At 39.0% G+C, this 18,388-nt stretch overlaps 2 long non-coding RNA genes across 2 annotated transcripts in view; both read right to left on the bottom strand.

The window, feature by feature from the left end:
- The window catches only part of LOC307011163, a 20,549-nt gene extending 18,011 nt beyond the window's left edge, over positions 1-2,538 (bottom strand). Inside the window, exon 1 of the long non-coding RNA XR_013800360.1 lies at positions 1,250-2,538. This is a non-coding gene — a long non-coding RNA (uncharacterized lncRNA). The remainder of the gene's footprint in view (positions 1-1,249) is intronic.
- A 6,054-nt stretch (positions 2,539-8,592) lies between these two features.
- On the bottom strand, positions 8,593-17,224 carry LOC307011165. The gene is made up of 3 exons (XR_013800363.1): positions 17,036-17,224; positions 10,402-10,637; positions 8,593-8,727 (listed from the first exon to the last, which is right to left on the bottom strand). It is a non-coding gene; the product is annotated as an uncharacterized lncRNA (long non-coding RNA).
- Positions 17,225-18,388: the final 1,164 nt, after the last annotated feature.

Here is an 18,388-nt window from a genome sequence, read left to right as displayed (position 1 = left end):
TCACGGTTTCAACAAAATATAAAGCAGCACTGTTTTCAACATCGATAATAATCATAAATGTTTCTTAAGCATCAAATCCTCATATTATAATGATTTCTGAAGGATCATGTGACACTGAAGGCTGGAGTAATGATGCTGAAAATTCAGCTTTGATCACAGGAATAAATTACACTTTACTATATATTCACATAGAAAACAACTATTTTAAATTGTAATAATATTTCACAATATTACTGTTTTTACTGAATTTCTTTATCAAATAGGCTAACTTCAGCCTTGGTGAACATGAAAGACTTACGTACTTCTTACGTACCTCAAATGGTGTTGTGATTTGACATTATTTGCAAGTATACAATTATATTATTGTCTACGCTTACCAAGGCTGCTGAATTGTTACTCAAGAAACATCGCTTATTATTTTCATCAATGTTGAAAACTTCATATTTTTGTGGAAACCGTGACACATTTTTTTCTGGATTCTTTGGAAAGTTTAAAAGAACAGTGTTTATAGCAAACAGTAATCTTGTGTAACATTATAAGTATATTTACTGTTAATTCTAATCAATTTAATGCATCCTTGCTGAATAAAAGTATTAATTTCTGTCTAAACCCCCCCCAAATAAAACCAATTTTGAACAGTAGTGTACATATACTGCAGAAATATTACACTAGCAATATTTTGGTGTTCTCCATCATGAATTCTGCATAATTCACAAATTGTCACAAAAACTGGTTTGGCTTTAAGATTAGACACTATAACGATTAGAAATGATTCGGTAACACTTTGCAATAAGGTCTTATTTGTTAACATTATTTAATGTATTAACAACATGAACTAACAATGAGGAATACATTTGTTACAGTTTTTATTCACCTTTGTTAATGTTACTTAATAAAATTACAGCTGTTCATTGTTTGTTTATAGTTCACTATAACAAATACAACCTTTGATTTAAATAATGTAGTAAATGTTGAAATTAATATTAACTAAGATTAATAATACAGAATTAGTAGGCTACTGTTCATTCTAGTTCACTTTACACTCTAAAAAATGCTGGGTTGTTTTAACCCAATTTTGGGTCAAATAATGGACAAACCCAAACGTTGGATCAAAAATGCAACAGCTGGGTTTGTCCATATTTGATTGGGTTAAAACAACCCAGCATTTTTTAGAGTGTAAGGTAATTAACTAATGAACCTTATTGTAAAGTGTTACCAATTATTCTCAAGGCTATACACATGAATGTACCTTCTTCTGCCTGTGTGTGTGTGTGACCCTTGTCATGTCCAGGCGTGTTTATTTACGCGCTGTCTGCGGTGAGCGATGGATCAGCTGAGAGAAGGCCGCTCATCAGCTGATGTTTACGGGATAACTCCTCCTCGACCGCGGGGAAAACTACAGAAGACAGAGACGGAACATTAACATGTCAAATCCAGAAACGTGAGGGACACTGATTGAGGGTTTTCATCAAGATCGCTTGTTCATAGAGAAACATCTGGTAATTATTTGTTCAAACACTTCAAAATGGATCTCAGGAGAGGCTTGTAGATTTTAGTCAGCGAAACAATAACTTACCGCAGTTTAATAACAAGCTTGGGAGGGAATCAAAGGGAAATATCATTTGTCATAACGCCTCCCGGTGCTTTTTGGATGCACGAAGGCATCCCGCCTGAAAGAGACTAATAGTTATATTACAAAGATTCACAACTGGCTGTCTGTTCCCCGCGCGCCTCTCCATCCCTCCTCCTGCCGACACGCGCTTCATGTTCCTCCGCTTCCATCCCCCCCATCGCCCGCCAGAGATACCGATGGAAGTGAATGCTTTAAAACTTTATTAGTCGACACTGTGTGCCACATGCCGTTTCAGTAGCGCCGCCGCCAGCAGAGCCCGTGGATTTATGGCTTATGACATGCGCATATTTAATTTGTAACCTAATACTTCCTGTTCCTCGCGTCTGGCCTCAGAACCGCAGGACTGTACGGTTCCGAGGGGTCAGAGGTTAAGTAAAGCAGGGGAAGTGCTGGATGCGAGGAGCCGAGGGTTGCGGTGACACGGGGCTCTCGGACGCAACGCTCCGGGTTCAAAGGTTTAGCTGTGATTTCCAGCGGGACGCCGGAGCGCGATCACAGGAGCTCGTAAAGAGGAAAGGAGAGAGTTGCGTTTGATTTGGACGATGTTTCAGAAAGTTACAACCAGGATCCTCTTACAAGCTCTCTCTCTCTCTCTCGGCCTCTGTCTGCAGATCATGACACCTTTACATCCACATGCCCAGTAAACCCCCGGGGACCAGTGACCGAGCGCGTAACACGCCCCACTGGCTCCTCTGTGGCGCGCCGTCTTGTGTAAACATATAAGTTTATTTAGTGTGAAGGGCCCGTGGAGTTGGATGCTCTTGCCCCAGTAGGAGATCTTCATAAAGGCTTGTCCTCCCTGACAGAGACAGATCAGACATGAGAGGTGAGTTAAGGCCAGAGGAGACCGTACAACCGCTCTAGATATATGGATCAATCTCACAGGTTTCAGACAGGTTGTATTTTACAACTTTACAATCATTTAATAAATGCAATTTCTTCGGTTTAAAACCAATATACAAAAATATATATAAATATATATATATATATATATATATATATATACTGTACACACGCACATACATACAGTATATATTTACACACACACACACACACACACACACACACACACACACACACACACACACACACACACACACACACACACACACACACGGTTGTTTTAAGCCAGTTATTGATATAGTTTGCTGTTGTGTTTCAGTAATATCAGTTTACATTTCCAAACATTCATTTAGCCATTAATTGTAATAATCCAGTGAGATGTTTGTATGCACCAGGAGTCTGACAGCAGCCGGTCTGATCTGATCTCACCATCATCGAGACTTGATGATGGTGAGATCAGATCAGACCGGCTGCTGTCAGACTCCTTGTGCATACAAAAATCTCACTAGATTATTATATTATATATTGTATTATTATTTTATATTATATATTGTATACAATTAATGGCAAACAAATTGCTTAAAGCCATTAAAAAAAAAAAATACTAATGGCCTAAGACTTTTGCACAGTACTGTATATCCAAAAGATCATGTCTCTTAAAAAAATTATATCTGGAAGAGCTTTTGAACGAGAAAAATGAAAGCACAAGGTTTCCTACGGTTCTGAAAACATGATTATAGAACATTTAATATTGTCTATCGTCAAGGATGCAACCAAATATTCAAGACTGGGTAAAGATAAAATTCTATGAAATGTCTACTAATTTGATCAGACCACCTCAATGTCTATGATGGTCACAGCCTATTAAAGGCACACTGCAAGATTTGTACCTTAATATAACAGCTTCGAAGTCATTTCGATGGTAAACGAACTCCTAGTAGTAGGCCGTGGGCCGGACCCCGAAATTGTGAATTTCACAGATCCCTGCCAAGGAACTAAGTGATTTGTTTACAGATGGCATGTAAAAATTCTTATAAGTAGTGTAATCATTGTTTCCAACGTTGATGTGTGCACATTTTATGAAGATATCGATTTAAACTCTTACATTTTTAAACGGGCAAATTTGTAGAACTACTAAATCGTAGCGCCAGAAAACGTAAACAAATCACCCGTCTCCTTGACAACCTGTCACGTCTCCCTGACAACCAACATATTTGATACAGTAACTTTGCTCTCTTTATAACGAAATCCTGCGATTTAAATAGTCTTTATATACTTTTTGTCTACACGAGATATACTATACATTGTGCACTTACCGTCAGAAGACCTCTAAGGTTATTGATCACCCGTGACATACATAGAAATTTACATAGACCGCATAACAACAAAGCGGGACGCGATTGACAGCCGGTGTGCGACAATATGAAGTGCTGTATACATGTTGCCTCTAGGGCAAAAAGCCCAATAACCTTATTTTCTCAAACAAGTTGGGCATCATTTGTTCAGTGTGCCCAGAAATGGGTTAACCTCAACACTGCTGAGAGTTTAATAGCTGAAAAAGCCATAGCAACATTCAATTTAACAGAAACCTGGAGAGCCCAAGATGTGCCAGTTAATGTGGGCTTCCATAGGGAATGCTACATGCTCTTCACCAATAATGATCACATTGCAAGAGCATGTAGGAGGAGAGAAATGGCAGCCAAAGATACTGAAGGTATGTATCAAATCCATAAATTCTGCAAATTTTCTATTAAAATAATTGTGTATTGATCGTGTAACTTTGGCTAAGTATGTGTGTATTGTAGTTAGTTTAAGAAAGTAGGTTAAATAAACCTCACACTACCAGTGAATCTTAACTACACAAAGTGATTTTTTATTCATGTATATTTTTGAACACTTTATCTTAAAAATTTTATTGAAAAGCTGGAGATTTAACAAGGGCAAAAAGCATATTCAATATAAGATTACAGTGAATAGTGTAAGGTTGACAATGAATTGAACACAAAAGTCATTTTTTTAAAGGAATGTTTTATTTGAAACAAAGACATTACATGGTATTCTTACAAATCTAAACAGTGAGATTACTAGATTAAAAGTAACCACCTTTGATAAACACATTCTTTGTCATATTTGTCTACCTGACAATTCATCCTATTCATACTGGAATATATACCAAAATATTTTCTATTCCTCTGTTCTACAGGAGAAGTTTGCAAAGCCTGCCAGACATACCTCCCCCAATGCAGCATGGATGGAGGATCGAGGGGGAATTCTATGCAGTTCATTGGATGACATTTCCACCAGCACCAAAAAGTGTCTTGGAGCTTGTGCATTGCCAGTGCAAAGTATTACAATGTGTGGGGGGGAACTGCACATGTAGAAAGCACCAGCTACCATGCACAGACATGTGTCTATTGGTGCTTTTCCACTGCATGGTACGGCTCGGTTCAGCTCGGAACGGTTCAGCTCGCTTCACTTTTCCACTGCGTGGTACGACTCGACTCGGTACGGCACGGTTCGGTTCGCTTTAGCTCGGTTGCTTTTCCACTGCAGTTAGTACCGCTTCAAAGTGGGTGGGACTGATCGTTAATAGTTGCCGCCTCTACTGGCTCGGTAGTCACTTTTTAGTTTTTTTAAATTTTTTAAGTTTGTAGGTCCGGTGGTAGCCGTGTGCGGCTAAGAGCTGTGCTACTTCTTGGAACACTTTTTCATTCCGTGTTGCCCCATCCAGCTCTCGCTGGATCCACTCCTCGGCAACCAACGAGAGGAACGACTGCACCTCGTCCACTGACCACGATTCAGCCATTTCTTGTTTGATTTTTTTTTACCTCTTTTGTCAAGTAAATACTCTAAAAACAGGTGCTACCGCGTTGGCTGTTGTCTGGCTATTTACATCTAGCGGGTTTAGTGTCTCGTGACGCAAATACAATGACGCTGAAGTGACGATTCTGTCTGACCAATCAGTGATCTGCAGTGTTTTCACGTCACATTTAGTATCGGTACGGTACGCTTGGAACCTCAACAGAGGTGGTACCATTTAAAGCGAGCCGAAGCGAGCCGTACCGTACCATGCAGTGGAAATGCGCCATAAGTGAGCCGTACCTAACCGTACCGTACCATGCAGTGGAAAAGCACCAAAGCGTGCCGTGCCGTACCATGCAGTGGAAAAGCACCAAAGCGTGCCGTGCCGTACCGTACCATGCAGTGGAAAAGCGCCATATGTAGGAACTGCACCAACGCTGTCTAAGGATGAAACACACAACATTGTGAGCGTGCAGCCATGGCCTGAGTACATCTTTAAATAACATGACACTAATAAAAGTTAATCTGGTTCAAGTTCGTTTTTGTCTGGTGTTGTAAATTCACTAAATAGCCCTAGTTAGCCGTTGATAATCTAACTCAGGGGTTTTCAAAGTGTGTGGCGGGCCTCCAAACAGTTTCAGGGGAGGATCAATGGAAGTGAAACTATTACATTACTTGCATTAGTTATCAAAAGGAGATCACACAGAATAGCCCACATGTGTGAGAGTTCAGATACAGTAGTTTTGGGGAACTGTTTTCCCCTCATCAGGCTGAAACTAATAAATGCCTTAGGACAGACCTTTGTTTATAACTGTTTGGTGCAGTAAGAAGTTATGTTCAGCAATATTAGGCTATTTTGGCTCAAATGTTGAGTGCCTATGGGATAAAAAATATATAATTATATCCCAAAGGCATCCAGGAATTGAGCGAAACTTACCAAGTAAACTAAAAATGTGGTGGGGGGCACGTCGTTTCCCACGCTTTGTTTGAAGGCACGCAGTCTCAGACTTTGAAAACCCCTTATCTAATGTTTGCCTTACTATAACATTAGCCAACTATACAAAATAAATCCAACGTGGACGTTGCCTCATGGAGATACCGTTAATATGTTGCCTACTTCACCCAAGTGAGGTGTTCCAAGAGCGTCTGCCTTCAGCCCGATGTCGGCTTCACCGTCAGGAGAGGAAACGCATGCAAAATATACAAAATACAATGTGGGATTAGACAGGAATCAGGAGATAACGTAAGCTAACTATATAACCGTGTGTGTTTTAGACATCTCCCTGCCCCAACATAGCTGATTCAAACTGTCAACTCATTATGAACTATGGAAGCTGTTTAAATCATCTGTGTTGGAGCAGGGAGTTGTCTAAAACAGGCAGGACAACGTGTATCGTGTAACTTACTCCTGGAGATGTTTGGGAAATACTCCCGCAGTGCATAAGCTTCACTTCAAATAAGATAAATTCATATAACTGTTAGCTAGTTACACGGAAGGGGCTGAACGATGGAAAAAAACTTTAAAACTTTCTTCTTCTGGACGAAAAAAAAAAACCTTCAGCGTCATAGTCAACATTTTAAGACAAATGCAAATAAGCCCTTGATAAACTCTTTACAACACACAGTTAAATAAATAATTAGCTTGCGGTATCCACAGAAAAAAAAGCTGATCCTACCATACAAAGTTACTTCAGGTGCTAACACTAGCCAACTTGCCGTATAGCTACTACATTTAAAACGACAAAAATAGCTTACCATTACCCACGTGTGTAGCATTCGGCGAACATATGCCAAGACCAATGCATTCAGACTTTTTACAATGTTTCGGATAATGCTAGTGCTAATCAGTTACCTACCTTTCCACGATGTGTGGTGCAGTCATACACTGTAGCCAAAAAACGGAGGACTCGCCACTGACCGGCCGCCGCGCCCGCGAGTTCAGTTCACATCCGGGTCTTCGGGCACCGGTTCAAATAATGATGTGATTGGTCAACTCAAGTTGACAAGGTAACAACACGAGCTTTGATTGGTTCTTACTCCGGCTAACATTTTGTGGTTAGCTAGCGATATTATATCTACGTTATATTTTTAATGTGCAACAATTGACGTTGGAAACAAGCAGTAATGTGCTCAACAACAATTTATAAAGCCAGTTATAAAAAATTAACCAGTTCCCTGGAGGAGATCTATCAAATCGAAAACTAAAGGAGAAAAACAGACTTGGCCCACTGCCTATAGGGCGAATCATGGCAATAGCAAAGCGGGGGGTGGGGGGTTGGACGCAGCTGGCAAAATCTCGCGAGAATCATGACTTGCTTTACGACACAACGTCACATACATCAACAACATATGAAGCAGCCTCTATGGAAGACACTAGCACGCATTTCAGACGTGAATAATGGCAGAGTTGACGAAGAAAGTGCGGTCGGAAGAGTCAAGGAAAAGAAAGCGAGAAACTGACCGCTTGAGGAACTGGAAAAGAGTCCCACTCGGTCAGGCTTTCACTCGTTGACGTGAGCTAAAGAATCAGCAAAGGATGCAATAGCGGTGTAACTGACATTACCTGGTCAGTAGACATCTTCAGAGTCTATCTGTGCCTGTTCGATGTCCGACGCTTTCATCCTACTGAACAGGTACCGGTATCCGGCCGCGAGTGCAGAGACGGCTCTGCGGGAGTGGTGTTTACGACAGTAAGTACTCCACAGCGACTCTAGGGGTCGCTGTTTGACAAAAACGGAAATACTGCATAGTGTGTCTTTAATTTTAGTACAGCAGTGTATCACTGTTATCTAGTACAATACCAGTACGTGAAATAAGCAGTAAGCTACAGACCCTAAAGGTTAAAGGTCATCTTTGTTGCCGTGAGCCCAGCAGGTGTTTGACTGCAACGACAATTACACAAAATGAACAAAACAAAATCAATGAAATGCTGGTGACATCTTCATCATCACAGTGAAATCAATATGTTAGTTCGGGAGAATAACAACGTTAGCATGAATAGATTCATAAACATCACTCATCTGACCAGTCGCAATCAATTAACTTTAACTACAGAGATGCATATTAACCAGTCATTGAATATAGAGTCTTATTGTGCATGAATCACCCGTGTATGTCACTCTAAAGACAAACATAGGTTCATAATCTTTCATGAAAATGCAACTTTCTGCACCTCTGAAATTACCTTTATGTTATCAGAACTGGGAGATATTAACCAATAGTATTAACCAAGATATCATACTATGAACCGATACTGAATCACATGGAAAGTGAGAGAGAAGTTAGACGAGGAACCTCAATGTCCTGCTCTAATGCTCCGTCTTCATGATTTTGCAGTATCATAAGTCCTGACTCAAGCGTTTGCTGATATCTGGACGCTGGCATCCTGGCCTCCCGGGACACTCGCGTCTTGTTTTGAGTCGGAGCTGTTTTTGGAGCGTGTCTCTGGGCTGTTGTCAAGCAGATGGAAGACATTAAGACAGACAGACAGCAGGTAAATCACAGAGAGCCAGTGCTAACCAAGAGCAGACACACACACACACACACACAGCTGCGCAGGAGGAAACGCTGAGAGCAGAGGACAGATACCAAGAACAGTTTAAACACAAGCAGATGCTTATTTAAAGCTGAAGTGTGTCACTTTTACACCGCTAGCATGTTTCCTGCGTCAAACATTCATCAGACAAACATATCAATGTTTGCATCATAACATCATATAGCTAACCTAACCCTAACCCATCTAAAATGGGATATGAGAAAGTATTTTAATATTCAAACAATGTCACACATCAACAGCAATAAGCCAATGCATAAAAAAACAGTCCTTAACTTTAGTCAAATCAAAACCACCTCACATGGCATTAAACAGCTGCAAAAACAATGATTATATTTAAATATTATTGTTGTTGCTATTAAATGTCATTAAAATAATTCAAACTTATTATTACTATATACTACTAACAATAACAAAAGTTATAATATTATTATATTTGATTGAAATAATAAAAATGGTTAAATGTGTAATATGAATGTACTAATTATTATTATTATAATTTTTTTTCATTATTCTTCATGTACTCATAACTTATACATATATATATATACATACATACATTTAATCATATAATACAATTGAATGATTATTCAGTCAAATCATACATTACATTAATAAAACATTTATAATAAAAATTCTTCATTATTCTTCTTGTATACTTAATATCAACAATACTAATAAAGAGGAATACATTATCAGAATTTTTTTTAACAATTAAACCACACACACACACACACACACACACACACACACACACACACACACACACACACACACACACACACACACACACACACACACACACACACACACACACACACACACACACACACACACTAATGATTATTTGTCCATATCATACATTACATTAGGTTAATAAAAAAAACATGTTAATGATTAAAATTTCTTAATTTTTTTATGTATACTTATTAATAATAATGAGGAATACATAATTATTTTTTATCTTATTAACAATTAAACACTTATATAGAATATAATAACACACACGCACACACACACACACACACACACACACACGTTATATCAACTGTGGACTGTTTAAGGTCATAAAGGTCAAAATTGGTACATTAACACATACAATTAATTGTTGTATACAATAGTTGTGTTTTTTTGTTTATGACTTCAATCAATTCTTCAAACATATGCTTTATACTAATAGTTTTACTTCCGCAGATGATTTTGAGATGAATCTGAACATTTCACATAGAGCACAATCTACTTGTGCTCAAATGCAGAGAGTTCCTGAATATAAACTGAAAGAAAGATGATTGAGCAACAGCGTCTGCGCTCCATCCTGATACTCACGTCTGGCCTGCAGAAGCCAGGATGTCCATCAGAAACACACACACACACACACACACACACACACACACACACACACACACACACACACACACACACACACACACACACACACACGAGGAGCGTCTGAACACCAGAGCCAGAGCCTGATCCAGAGTCAGGGAGGTTTGTGAGGATCCAGCTGTGCTGAGCAGACTGTGAAAACCTCCCCGCCAAGACCAACACAAGAGGAGGGTCCCAAACACACCCGCACGCCATTGTGAAGCCCCGGCAGGCACTTCCCCTATCCCAGCATGCACCAGACTCCGTTCGCCAGGCTGACGAGACGAGGCGCTCGCTCTCAAACTGTATTTATTCATTCCTTTGATTTGCAGGTGAGTGTATTCTTCTTATTTCCAGCGTTAGTCATTCTCTTTGTAGTGTCTGTTCATTTAAAGACGACGCCGGCTGAAAGATTTAGACCGGCCCTGTGAGCACGAGTCCCTAAAGAGAGAAATAATAGAGAATCATCACAAATCATTGATGATTTAGATGTTGGAACTTCTGGCAAGAGTTAGAAGAGTCCTCTTATATATCAATACAGAATACAGTCTTATATGAATTCTGTACATTTCTTACATTTTTAAATTACAAATAATTTGTAAATGCATTTAAATAATGCAATTACATTTATTTATTAAATTTATATAAATATATTTTTTTAGAGCCCTGGCCCAATTTAACCACTGTGTATATATATACATTACACATATATACATATATAAAATGTATGTATAGAGAGAAAGAGAGAGAGAGAGCTTATTTGTCAAGAAAATAATGCAAAATGGTCCTAAACACACACACACACACACACACACACACACACACACACACACACACACACACACACACACACACACACACACACACACACACACACACACACACACACACACACACACACACACACACACATATATATATATATATTTTTACTGAATCCAGTTTAGGTGCGTCCCAGTGTTTTGAAAATCGTAATTGTCAAGAGAATAATGTAAAATGGTCCTAAAAAATTTTTTTATTTATTTATGCAAAATATATAATCTATAAAATATATATTTGATTTTGAACTTAAGTTACTAAATAAAAATAAACATTTTATGTAAATATGTTTAGCATTTCTGGCTATTTTTTTGTTATTAAACAAAAGTTTTTTTTTTTTAGTTATTATGCATTGATGCTCTTATTGTAATATGTCAAATAAATTGATTTGAAATTGAAACAGAAACTGATATAACATGTCCAGTCAGAGAAACAGAAAGTTAAAGTGTATAATCACTGATTGTCTCTCGCCCCTCTCTCTCTCTGCACGCTGCATTGCTACTTAACCCCCCGAGGAGGCTCACAGTGGTCCATTGAGAGGTGGCTAAGCTAATCTTGATTGATTTTTTCTTGAACGGTGCACATCTCTTTCAGTGGTTAACGTGCTATATAATCTGTAGCCTGGGACCATGTTAATTCACTCAGCTGGACCAGAGAGAAACCACGGTGCCGTCATTCTGTGAGAGAAGGATAACTCTATAGGTGAAGAATAAAGACACAGTGAGAGCAAATGGACCGTGAAACTCACTCTATGGTTTGTTTGCATTTGCTATTTGCGTTACTTGTGCATGACTGAACCTGAGAGCTGTAATTATGAGCCCTTAATAGCACACAAGAAGGACATGAAGAGCACATCCATAGAGCTGATGGCATTAGTTGAATATCTGATCAATTTCAAAGTATAGAATAGAATAATTTCAGCACGGATGAGCGGCCAAACAGTTTCATAAGAGCACATACTTCCATACATTACTGTAATGCAGAACAATACAGAGAGAAAGATCTTAATTCTGCAAGAATGCATTAAAGTGACAGTTAAGACATTTATAATGTTACTTTATAATGTTACCAAATATTTCTATTTCAAATAAATGCTGCTCTTTTGAACGTTCATCAAAGAATCATGATATATATATAATCATAAATGTTTCTTGAGCAGCAAATCATCATATTACACTGATTTCTGAAGGATCATGTGACACTGAAGACTGGAGTAATGATGCTGAAAATCCAGCTTTGATCACAGGAATAAATTACATTTTTCAATATATTCCCATAGAAAATTTGTTAAATCAAATTGTAATAATATTTCACAATATTACTGTTTTTACTTGGTCAAACTTTGGTGATCATAAGATAAGATAAAAATCATAAAAATCTTACCATCCCCAAACTTTTGAAAGGTTGTATTTAAAAATGATAGATAATTTATACGTATATGTGTGTGTGTGTGTGTGTGTGTGTTTGTGTATGTGTGTTTACAAGAAGTCTCTTATGATCACCAAAGTTACATATATTTGATCAAGTAAAAAATCAAAATAAAAAGTATAATATTTGTATATATACAGGGGTTCAATTGGGATTTATTATGTGTGTGTGTGTGTGTGTGTGTGTGTGTGTGTGGGGGGGGGGGGGGGTACCATTAATAAACCATTAAATGGCACTTTCTGGAGAGTTTTGTGCAAAGAAATGGAGAAATTGAGTCTTACATGATCTGTGAAAAACTGCAAGGTTAAGAGCATATACTTTGCATTGTTGTAGTATCAACAGGTATTAGGACATTTAGCATTTACATTACTGTTAATCAGTCATTACACACTGTATTACCTTGTTATGATATAGTGACCCATACAATGTGCCAAACATAATGTGCCACATGAAGAGACATATGACAGTAGCAACAGCTGAGAAGATCACCAGCTAGAACTGTTAGTAGCCAGCTAACAGTTCTCTTGGCAGTTTGCTGATCATCCGCTGTCTGAGGTAAAATGCTCAAAACATCTCCTGAGAAAAATCACATGGTCAACCTAGTCTTATTTATTTAATTTTGATTTTATTCTTATTTTCCTTACCTTGTCATTCAAGGCCAATGTACTTTTTGTACATTTCTGGAACTTTTGCGCACTTCCACATCCCGCGCAACTACGAATCTCCCAGGAACATTATATAGAGAGCCTAAGTCCCGCCCCTCCTCTTCCTGCTCATGGGACCTTATTTCGGAAAAATATTGTAGTCAATGGCGAGAGACAACAAATATTTTGATCTCGTTTGAATTGTGCCCTGAATTACACACATGATGTTTGTCAATTTAAAATATACATTTTAAAGTCAAGAAAGTCGCAGTTTGATGTAAAACTGTTGAGGTATAAGATTGTGAAAATACGTCATTACCAGGGTTGCCAACTTCGGGGCTTTGGCTGGAGTGAGACTCTGTAAAATTTCAGTGCGCGTGAGCAGAGAAATTTTTTGGTAACACTAATTTTAAAAATGTCAGTCCTTGTTTACTTAAAATAAACCCTGATTTATGCAAAAAAAAAAAAAAAAAAAAAAAAACTAATAGAATGGAAACGCTTCTTCAAAATGTACCAAAAAAAAAGTAACTAATTACCAGGGAAAGTAACTATTGCATTACTTAAAATAAATAAAAAATAAATACCCCCAATATTAAATATGTTAAATGAATGCAATACACTAAATAGAACTAATTATTATTATAAAACATTATATAGCCTACATGCACTAACAAAAAGTGCTCTCAATATAATACTGAACAATACCAACATAAATAATAATAATAAAATACAATATCTTGGGTTTTTATTTTTATAACCTACAGGTCATCATCAGAGGTTATTTAAGCCAAATTCTAGTCGTGTTTGCCGCACGTGTTCACAACCGGTCAAACAAAGATTTTATTTGAACGTTCCCTGCAAGTTATTTTAAAGTTTTATTTTATAACCATGTAAACTAATTAAAACGCTTCAGATTATACCAATAGGCTACAGAGATCATCCTAATGCGGAAATATTTAATTTATAAACAAACTATATTATGCTCGGACACACTCGATCTCACTCGCGCACTTTCGGACACACTCGATCTCACTCGCGCACTGTCGAGCGCGCTCTCGGACAACGGTAGCCTACTCTCGGCACACAGACTGGCTACGTCTGTAGTGACAAGGCACATCATTTTATTATCTGCTTACCTTGATTGTCATCCAAACTTTCAAACGCGCATCAGCGGCTCCGACTCCAAGCCTATGCTCCGAACTCTCTCTGAACTTCTCACACGCAACTGACGTATCAGGTGCAAAGGTTTTCAGCGAATCAACGATCAGAAAATACTGCAGTGAGAACGTTGTTGGCAGATGTTACAGCTGCGGGCCTAAACTCCTCTCCTGTCAATAATACACTATGGTCTAGTCAATAGTCATCAATAGAAAATTAACGGATTGAGAGGGGAGAAAAATGGATTTTGGCGTGACATTTCTTGCGTGTGCGTGAGAGCGTGAGATTGATGCTGAAAGCGTGAGTGTCACGCTAGATGCGTGAGAGTTGGCAACCCTGCATTACAAAGACTACAAACCCAAAAGACGCACATGTGACATCATACCTTTTTTCTCAATGAATGAAGCAAACTCTACTGAAGCTAACTTTACTGAAGCTAACTTTACTGAAGCTAACTCTACTGAAGCTAACTCTACTGAAGCTAACTCTACTGAACCTAACTCTACTGAAGCTAACTCTACTAAAGCTAACTCTACCGAAGCTAACTCTACCGAAGCTAACTCTACCGAAGCTAACTACCGAATCTAACTCTACCGAAGCTAACTCTACTGAAGCTAACTGTACTGAAGCTAACTGTACTGAAGCTAACTTTACTGAAGCTAACTTTACTGAAGCTAACTTTACTGAAGCTAACTTTACTGAAGCTAACTGTACTGAAGCTAACTTTACTGAAGCTAACTTTACTGAAGCTAACTTTACTGAAGCTAACTCTACTGAAGCTAACTCTACTGAAGCTAACTTTACTGAAGCTAGCTTTACTGAAGCTAACTTTACTGAAGCTAACTTTACTGTAGCTAACTTTACTGAAGCTAACTGTACTGAAGCTAACTTTACTGAAGCTAACTCTACTGAAGCTAACTTTACTGAAGCTAACTTTACTGAAGCTAACTTTACTGTAGCTAACTTTACTGAAGCTAACTTTACTGAAGCTAACTTTACTGAAGCTAACTTTACTGAAGCTAACTCTACTGAAGCTAACTTTTCCTGAAGCTAACTTTACTGAAGCTAACGTCTGTCATGTTTTCTATAGTCTTACGTTACAATCGTAACGTTACGCCGTCATGCCGGAGTGTGTTGTACCAGACTGCACACACACGAGCAACGGTGACGTATAGTGCGAGACGAGAGATGTAGTTCATCGAGCGATTTTCACATAAAACTAAACGTTACTCTTCTGTTTTATGACAAACTGCGACTTTCTTGACTTTCATAATTATCTTTTAAATTGACAAACATCATATGTGTAATTCAGGGCTCAGTTCGGACGGAATAAAAAGATAAGTTATCTCTCGCCATTGACCACCATACATATTTTTTCCGAAATAAGGTCCCATGAGCCGGAAGCGGAGGGGCGGGACTTAGGCTCTCTATAGGCCAATTGCTGCGTACAATTATCCGTGTCAAAAGCATCACTTTCATAAAATTTTATGTGACAATTTCCAGTAGGCAACTTATGTGCACAACTTATGTGCTCGGCCCAATTTAACCACTGTATAATATATATATATTAGGGCTGTCAAAGTTAACGCGTTAATTACGCGTTAACGCAAAATCATATTAACGGCACTAATTTTTTTAACGCGCGATTAACGCAGCGCTTACTTTCTGTTTGACCTGTGGCCCAACCCCTAGTTGGAGAAATGGAGATACACAGTGTTGCCAACTTAGCGACATTGCAGACACCTTAGCGATTTTTTTTCTCTTCAAAAAAGCGCCCAAACCATATTTAGTTTCTGAGAATCGCCGGTGCTCTCCCAGCATGCGCGCACCTCTCTCTCCCCCTCTCTCTCCCCCTCTCTCTCTCTCTATAGAGGAGCAGCAGCGCTTTAATTCAGTTAAACAGATATTATGTTGCTTCTCTAATTTTACATGCAAGTATAGCCGAAATCACAGCACAGATGTCTTTATCTTATGTGTATTTGATTTCATCAGATGACAGCTTGATTATCAGGATTTTTGTGCAGAGATTTTTTTTCCCATTTACGTCAGCTAAACGCACTATTTTCCAGGCTGTTTGAGATAATAGAATGCCTAAAAATCTATACACTATCTGGGAAAATTATGATAGTATGAAAACTGGACGAGCGAATGAGGCGAATTCGCATCTACCGTGCCGGACTAAACGCCTCATTCAGGACCTCCAGACGCGCGTTAACGCGTCTTCACATTGAAATCACTCGCGCCAGACGCTCTATTCGCGTTTGGTGTGAACGAACGCAGCATACACTTGTCCGCGGTTCGTCCGACGCTGCTTCTGAATCTCTCTCCGGCCGGTGAGGTTTAGCCTACTGTTATAGTGTTCCTTCCATATAAAAAACGTTTATGTCCATATTAACTTCAGCCGGTTAGCCAGTAAGCTCCGACGCTGGTGAAAACATACAACAGCCCGCCAGCCCTTGATGACAACGACGAAGAAGAAGATTTATATTCTTTATATCCGTTAGCTTTTATTGGCAGTTGGCAAACAAGCGGAGTGATGCGCGATGCATTACCGTGCGTGTTGTATGTGTAAATTTTTTAATCGATTGACAGCCCTAATATATATATATATATATATATATATATAGAGAGAGAGAGAGAGAGAGAGAGAGAGAGAGAGAGAGAGAGAGATCTTATTTGTCAAGAAAATAATGCCAAATGGTCCTAAAACTCATTATTTCTTCATGCAAAATGAAACGTCTTTTGGTTTTGGGGTGAAATATGACTTGGATATGTTTTCATGAGGTTCACCTGGTGATCGGCAGGACAGCCGCTCTGGCCGATGGCCTGACCCGGTCCCGGACTGACTCGCTCGTTCTCCATCACTCTTTCATTCGCTTCCTATGTGCCAGTTGGCAATCCCAGGCCAGGAATCTGTCAGTGTCGATTGAGCTGAAAGGGCAGGGTCCCGGCTAAAGCAGTCGCGCTGGTCCTGGGCCCACCATTTCTTCCAAACAAGCCTGGGAAAAAAGAAAGAGAGAGAGAGAGAGAGAGAGAGAGAGAGAGAGAAAGAGAGAGAGAGCACATTCCAGCAAGTAGAGCTGCCAACACCCTCCACACACACACACAACTAGGTTTTTTTGCAAAGGCGAGCCATGAATGAGATTAACAAAAGGGTCCTGTAAGAGCCCTTCTTGGCCGCCTTCCATGTCAACAGCTCTCGGGGTCAAAGGTCGCACTAACTACATTCATTCCCAGCAGACCCTGCTGCTCTACAACACAAGCTAGAGAGAGAGAGAGAGAGAGAGAGAGAGAGAGAGAGAGAGAGAGAGAGAGAGAGAGAGAGAGAGAGAGAGAGAAAAGTTGAGTTTTTCCTCTTCCACTAATCCCCGGAGATATTCCAGATCTCTCCACATGTTTCTGCTGAATTAAAGCAATATCACACCTTGCAAATGGAACGGAAAGAAGAAAAAAAGAGACAGGACGGAGAGTAAAAAAGAGAAGTGGATGGAGGCAGCAGAGAAAGAGGTGAAAGAGGAGGAGAGGGAGGGTTATTACTGCGTGCACATTTACAGCCGCTCGCACATCGAGCCGAGCACCTGATTTCACTCAACGGGAAAAAGGCCCGGAGCTTTCAGCTTAGCTACATAAAAATGTCAGTCATTTAATAGATGCACAACACACCTGGGCTGACAAGCGGGATCATGTAATCCAATTACACGGAAACGCATTAGGTAAATAGCGTGAGGACTGATAACAATGTTAAACCGCTGCCAGATTCCACTGCCAAAGCCTCGGCCGGTGGAGATTGGGGATATTGACGTGAGTTTGGATCTGGCTGGGAATGCAGACAATATTTTGAAGAAAGCAATGCTGTTCCACACACAGTCAAGACATTTACACCACCGCTTACAAAGTTTAGAATCATTAAGAGTTTTGTTGAAAAGATGTAGGCTATAATGTTACAAAATATTTATATTTCAAATAAATGCTGTTCCTTCTATTCATCAAAAAAATCTGAAAAATTCAGAAAAATCTAAAACATTCAGAAAAATCAAAGAAATCAGTTTCCACAAAATATGATTTGTTTTCATCATTGATAATAATCATAAATGTTTCTTGAGCATCAAATCAACAAATTATACTGATTTCTGAAGGATCATG

This window comes from Phoxinus phoxinus (assembly GCF_949152265.1).
Source record: "Phoxinus phoxinus genome assembly, chromosome: 15".
Lineage (NCBI taxonomy): Eukaryota > Metazoa > Chordata > Actinopteri > Cypriniformes > Leuciscidae > Phoxinus > Phoxinus phoxinus.
This window is presented reverse-complemented; position numbering and strand designations above follow the sequence as displayed.